This window comes from Mauremys mutica, unplaced genomic scaffold (genome assembly GCF_020497125.1).
Source record: "Mauremys mutica isolate MM-2020 ecotype Southern unplaced genomic scaffold, ASM2049712v1 Super-Scaffold_100100, whole genome shotgun sequence".
NCBI lineage: Eukaryota > Metazoa > Chordata > Testudines > Geoemydidae > Mauremys > Mauremys mutica.
Window position 1 is genome coordinate 955,061 of NW_025423267.1, and position 7,177 is coordinate 962,237.

The 7,177-nt window shown below is 50.2% G+C and overlaps 1 non-coding gene across 1 annotated transcript; it reads right to left on the bottom strand.

Moving 5' to 3' along the window:
- Positions 1-6,151: 6,151 nt before the first annotated feature.
- On the bottom strand, positions 6,152-6,226 carry TRNAT-CGU. The gene has a single exon. It is a non-coding gene; the product is annotated as a tRNA-Thr (tRNA).
- Positions 6,227-7,177: the final 951 nt, after the last annotated feature.

A 7,177-nucleotide genomic window follows, 5' to 3' on the forward strand; every position in this document is an offset into this window, starting at 1 on the left:
TGATAGCTAAGCTCAAAACAAGGGGGGCAGGGTGACACACACTCACGCCCAGGACAGGCACAGCACTGGAGATGTCAGGATTCTGCAAGGTAAGTGTCCCACAGCGCAGCTATGGACGGTGCGATGAAGTTAAGTCTCCCTGAGGCACAATGAAATACAACGCAGAGAACCACTGTCCAGGCGGTCCAGGCAAAGGGCATTCACTGGAGGTACAAGCTTGTGAGTGCTCTCCTGAGCACAGGGCCCCTTCCCCTTTTAAGGGCCTGCACCTCATGGCCTGTGACTAGAGATGACTTGGCTGCATCTGGTTGGTCACACTCCACCTTGGGCAGTGTCCATGCTCTGGGTGTGTGAGTGCTGCCTAATTAGCATCCCAGACACCTTGTCTACCTGGAAGTTCTTCTGCTCTTCAACCAGCCCATTCATCCCAGGAGCAGAAAAGCCACTTCACAGGCATTCAGAGAGGGAGAGGAGACAGAAGTGGGAGCAGGCGAAGTATAACAGACCTTTTGAGCATAGAAATCACGGCTGCTCCTACAACAGTAGGAGCTGGGAAAATTAAACCCAAGTGTTTTTGCCTGGTTTTGAACCAGGGACCTTTTGTGTGGTAGGTAAACGTGATAACCACTACATTACAAAAACTCTGCCCCAGTAGTCTGTCCTTCCCTTCATAAGACCATAAGAATGGCCATACTGGGTCAGACCAAAGGTCCATCCAACCCCGCATCCTATCTGCCAACAGTGACCAATGCCAGGTGCCCCAGAGGGACTGAACCTAACAGGTAATGATCAAGTGATCTCTCTCCTGCCATCCATCTCCATCCTCTGACAAACAGAGGCTAGGGACACCATTCCTTGCCCACCCTGACTAATAGCCATTCATGGACTTAACCTCCATTCATTTATCTGCAAAAAGAACAAGGAGTACTTGTGGCACCTTAGAAACTAACAAATTTATTTGAGCATAAGCTTTCCTGGGCTAAAACCAACTTCATTGGATGCATGTAGTGGAAAATACAGCAGGAAGATATATATGTATATATATATGTATATATATATATACACACACACACACACAGAACATGAAAAATTGGGTGTTGCCATACACACTATAATGAGAGTGATCAGTTGAGGTGAGCTATTATCAGCAGGAGGAAAAACCCTTTTGTAGTGGCTTTCATGGCCTTTGAGAAAGCAAGACAGAGCCTTGGAAGACCCAGCAGGGTTTGTGGCACAGGAATTGTTCTCAGATTCCACTGAGACTTCACCTCAGATTGCAGGATTCAAAGTCCTGAGTGCTGGTCCTTACACCATGGGACCAGCAGAGCACCTGTTGATTACTGTAGACTTCCAGCAGGGAGGACTCTGTGGGCAGGGGCGGCTCTAGGCATTTTGCCGCCCCAAGCACGGCAGGCAGGTTGCCTTCGGCGGCTTGCCTGTGGGAGGTCCGCCGAAGTTGCAGGACCAGCGGACCCTTTGCAGGCACGCCGCCGAAGGCAGCCTGCCTGCCGCCCTCACAGTGACCGGCAGAGCACCCCCCGCGGCTTGCTGTCCCAAGCACGCGCTTCGCGTGCTGGGGCCTGGAGCCGCCCCTGTCTGTGGGGACAATTTTTTCTGGCAGGGAGGACTCAGTGGGAACATGCCTCTCTGGCCAGCCCTGCATTTGCTCAAAAAGTCAGCACACAGCACTTTGCTGCAGGCCCAGAGGCCTTTCTTCCTCCAGACTGTGAGGCCCGTGGACAGGTGAGGCAGTAGCACTTTCAGTCCCAGGCAGTAAAGGGCCCTTCCTAGGAAAGGCCATGTCCTGAAAAGGAAAAACTAAAGTCAAGGAGAGTCCTTCTAAAACTCTCTGGGGATGTCACGGAGGAAAAGAGGTACCAGTCAAGAAAAATGAGGGCTGGAAACAATACAGAAAACCTGCTACTCTTGCTCTCTTAGCAGTCCTAGCCCCAGCCTGCTCCTCCATTCGGCGCCCTGAGGCCCTTATTCTTTTTTTCGTTAAATATCAAATCCAGGAGAAAACACAGTTATACAAAGCAAAACGAAATCACAAACAGAAATGTCATTGGAAATACAGAAATAAAAAAGGAAAATGCAATCCCCATCGCTTTATCGTGTCGGGGCCATTCCTGTATCGAGAGCACCCGCTAAGGTCCCGGTGTGCTTACGAGAAACCTGGAGGAACTCATACCACAGCCTGAACATGAAACTCAACTGCTCCCAGGTGCTGCAGTAAAACCCTTTCCCTGCTGTGAAGTTGCACTCCATAGGATTTTATGAAAGTATGCTAATGAGTGTGAATATAAAGTAACTGGACTATGCTTCATGCAAATGGTCTCTTGTAAGGTATCATTACAAAGCTTATAATCTATTGTGTGTGTTCATCCTATTTGTATGAACCGATCATTCTTGGATCTGAAACTAGAAATATGAACTATAACTCTGACGTCCTGTTGTAATGATGCAAAGTGTGGGCCATTTACAGTGGTTTGGACTCTTGATGGCTCCCATTAACCAGGACAATTGACTGGAGATGGCTCTGTCCTGCACCATCTGTGAGTCAGGCCAGGAAGAATGAAGGCTTGGCGGGGTCTCACAGGACATGTGACCATGTCACCTGGTACAGGAATCCATCTTAAACCTGGGGCTTTTCCCCAGGACAGAGACAAAAAATTCCTGCCTTGTACCAAAGCTGTACAAGGGGGTGGAACTGAACAAACATGGCTGCAGTCATGAGACATCCCCCAGCTACCACCTGAGCTGGAACAAGGGCTGTACCAGGAGAAAAGATTGGGCCCAGACAAGAAATGAGTCTAGTATTTGCACCTCAGTCTGTGCAGATGGGACCTTTCCCCTCCAGTGCTGGAGGATTTGCCCTTCTCATCTACCCTTGTCCCAAGCAGCACAGCAGGTGGGAATCTTAAATGTACAGAGGAGACTTAGGAGCAGAAACCCCCCCCAGATCTTCCATGCAATTGGCACTTGCCCCTCACTGAGCAGGATTGAAATTCCTGCAGGGAGACTGCTGGGCCACATCCCCTCTGGGCATGAGCAAAGCAGCAGGGTGAAAAAATGAACCTAGAAATGCTGGGGATTGAACCCAGGACCTCATATATGCAAAGCATATGCTCTACCACTGAGCTATATCCCAGGTGAGTTACAGGTTATACTCAGAGCTATCCTATTACCAGAGCATCCAGTGGCCTAAGAGCAGCATGGGGGACACATTCCCTGCTCTGAGGGCCAAACCTGCTGTCCTGGAGGCTGCTGGTTCTTAGGGGTCACTTTGCAGCAGGGCCAGATTCGATGTGTGGGGCAGAGAGAGTGGGTGCCCTGGACTCAGGGTGCAGAGATACACTCAGCCCTATCCCCAGCATTGGGTGGGGGGTGCTGCCACCCCCTGCTGGAAGGTAATGTGTTGGGGGGCACTGTGAGTCGCTCAGCACCTGACCCTGGTGGCAGAAGTGCTGTGGGGAGCTCCAGGTGTTTCTAGGATCTGCTCTTTCCACCTGCCTGTGAAGTCCAGCTTTCCCCAGCACATTCACTGCGGTGCAATTCGGTCACTGTTTCCATGGCTGAGCAGCAAAGAATCACTCCCAGGTTCCCTTCTATCGGCAGCAGGATTAGCCTGTGTCAGTGGTTAATGAGCTGGATCTAGTTGTAGATTGTTATTCATTCCCCACCTTGATAATTCACACAGTCCCTTTCCCATGCAGATTCCCAGCACCTCGGTGATCCTGGTAGCAGGGGTTGGGGCCTGAGATTTTCAGGGTCATTTTTCCCCTCCACCTGCAGTGAACTCAGCTTTTCCCCCATCCCAGACAATCCATGAAATAACAACAGGGGCATAAAGAAAGAGGGGAGGGAACATCTCACGGCCAGGGCTGGATGTGCCCAGGGCCCCCTGCTTGTCCATTGTTTCCATGGAATTTGGCCCCCTGCTTTGCACAAGGGACAGAGAAGGATCTTGCTGTTCCTGTGTCTGTGCAAGGAAAATTGTGCTTCCCTAGGAAAGAGAGGAGGGAAATGGCCCCATGATGGGACAATAGCCTCAGGATTAAGACCTAAGGACTCAGGCTGAGAACTGATAGAACTGCACTCATCTGGGATTTAACAAATTGTCTTCCATGGAGCAGGGCCACTTCCAGTGTTTTTGCCACCCCAAGTGGAAAAAAATAAAAAAGCTGCAGTCAACTGGAGCTCTACCTCTGCTACTGTTGGCCTCAAGTCCTTCCCTCTGAGAGGGACAAATTGCTTCTGAAGCCTCCCCTTTCCATTGACTGCCCCAGGGACCTCCTTGCTGCGCTGGTGCCTGGAGCCAGCCCTGCCATGGAGACACTGGGAAGATGGGGAATCAGGAAAATACCATGGATTTGTTTACATTGCAAGTGAAGAATGACTGAAGAATTTTTGGTTTAAAGTCACTTTTCCCTGACTGGAAATTGAATCCAGGCCGTAGTAATAAAAGTGCCAAATCCTAACCACTAGACCACCAGGTAGGTGATAATGCTGTTTTTCTTCTCACTTATGTTACACTTTCTTAGGCTACTTTCTATCCAATTTCTGAAGCTGCTCCATTGTCCATTCCCTGAGGGGCTAAGAGCAGAAAGTGCAGGAATCCCTGTATTCAGGGTCACAACCTGAGCCCAACCCAAGCCACTGAAACATAAGAACATAACATAAGAACATAACATAAGAAAGGCCGTACCGGGTCAGACCAAAGGTCCATCTAGCCCAGTATCTGTCTACCAACAGTGGCCGATGCCAGGTGCCCCTGAGGGAGTGAACCTAACAGGCAATGATCAAGTGATCTCTCTCCTGCCATCCATCTCCATCCTCTGACGAACAGAGGCTAGGGACACCATTCTTACCCATCCTGGCTAATAGCCATTTAACAAACACAAATGATGCTTCCTCCAGCAGGATCACAGAGCCACACAAAAAAACCCATGAGGAACAATCCTCCTCTGCCTTCATTTACCCCATTGCAACCCTCTCAGCAGCCAACTCTTGCAGGAAGGACACTGAGCTGATAGGAGCTCTGGCATAGACACCAAGGGAGGGGTGTTGCACCCCCTCAGTGTGAGCTGATCACATTCTGACTCTGGAGGAGGAGGGAAAGGCGATGGCCACATGATGGGGCCAGTATGTACCACAACATGGTTCTTTTATGTGGGATGACTATGAACATTGACTGATCTCCACTCCCTTGGATTTGAAGAGATGTTTAGTTGTGCACTTAGGAGGCTGAAGCAATTTTATGGATGGTGACACTACGATTAAAGGGTTATTTATTGTTGTAGAAATTGTTAAAAACACTTAGCTTAAACTGGAACTGCCTGTTATTAAAGGCTGGTTTCCCCACGTCAGTTCCATAAGCTCTTCTAGAAACACCCTGGGTTCTCTCCTGCCTTGGTGGGAACTGGAGAGAATCGACCCCTGCTGCCCTTGGCTCCAGGCTGGTTTTTCTGGGGAGGGGACGTGGAATTGATTTGTTTGCTGTTGAGAAAGGAGCTGGGCCAGTTCTCAGGGAACGAGAACTCCCAGCATCTTCCCAGCCCAACCCAGGCTGCTGCCCTGTCCCAGCCTCTGTTCCCCTGGGGGCCCTGCGTGTTTGACTCTAGAGCAGGCCGGGAGCAGCAGCTGAGGCAGAGGACAGCCTGGGCCGGGCAGATAAGAAGGAGTTTAGCAAGCAAAAAAGATAAAATGGCAGTGGAGTGTTACCTTGGACTTGACAGCATTTCTCCATTGGTCTGTCTGCTTTGGGGCAGGGACAGTAACACGTCCTGCTGCTTTCGTTCTTTCAAAGGGCGGTTTAGGATTTTCATTCTCACACACGGTGCACAAAGCAGGACTCAACCTTTGGCGTAAACTAAACAAGCTGCTCACAGATTCTGGCAGCCACAATGAGCATTTGGGTGAGAGCTCAGACCTGCCCCTGTCCCAGAGGAAGGGGGTCATCTGTGTGGGGACTGGACCACTGACCTACCCACTCCTAACTCCCAAACTTTCAGTAACTCTATTATCACTGCCTGTGAGTGTAATTTAAACCATGAGAAAAACCACACTGGGCTAGACCAAACACCCATCTAGCTCTGAATCTTGTTTTCTGACAGTAGCCGAAAGCAGGTGCCCTAGCAACCAGTCAACAAGGCACCACTGAGAGTCGAACCCAGTATCTTCTGTTTACGAAACAGATGCTTTAAGCCAGCTAAGCCATGGTGCCTGTTGATAGCTAAACTACAGTGTCTGCCCACACCTGACTCTCTGCCATCACCACGAGGGCCTGACAAGCTTTGCTTGTCTTTGGATTCTGGAAAGCAGAGGAGCAGGTGAGGTTTTCCTTTCAAACTGTGTGTGAGTGAATCTTTGGGCAGGTCTGCACTACAAAGTTGTTTCTGCAGAATTATATCGCTCTGGTGTGTGAAAAACACACAACGCTCTCTCGGTCGGTAGCTTGTGGCTGGTGTACACACTGCAATGCCACGTCTGGCGACAAAACTGCCCTGTTTTGTTGACAAAATAAAATGACTTCAATGAGAGGGCTAGAGCTTTTTGCAGCAAACTTAAAGTAACAGAGTAAACGCTGCTGTTCATTATATCACCATAACTGGCCTCCTCCAGTATCCCACAATGCCCGCCGTGAACTCGCCTGCCCTGCATTCCTGCTACAGAGCCATGGGCCCCTCCCGTTTCATCGCTCTGGGAAGTTCTGACAGCTGAGCCTGCTGCTCTGCTGCGGCAGCCAAGAGCAAATCACTGCCGTGGATGCTGCTCTCTCCCGCCCTGCGAACACAGAGCAGGGTGGTGGGAACTTCCTTACCTGTTGAGGGGCACCGGCATCTAAAAGTGACACTCCCAAGACACCCCTTCCCTGGAGGAGGCCCTTACCTTCTAAACAGGGACGTCTGTTTTCTACTAAAAATCACTAAAAGGGAAGGAGAAAACTTGAAAAAGGTTCCTCCTGGCACTCACGTACGTGAACCCGAATACGCTCTCAATCCTCAAAGAGAGACCTGGAGAAGGAGACTTGCTGAAGCAAAGCCACAGGAGTCTCTGAGGTTTCCCTGGCCCCTTACGCCTGTCCTGCCTGGCTGATGTCAGCATCTCTCTGTGAGGTCACCACCTCCCCACCACCTTTGACCAATAGTCTGAGGTCCTGCAAAAGGCTTTGTGA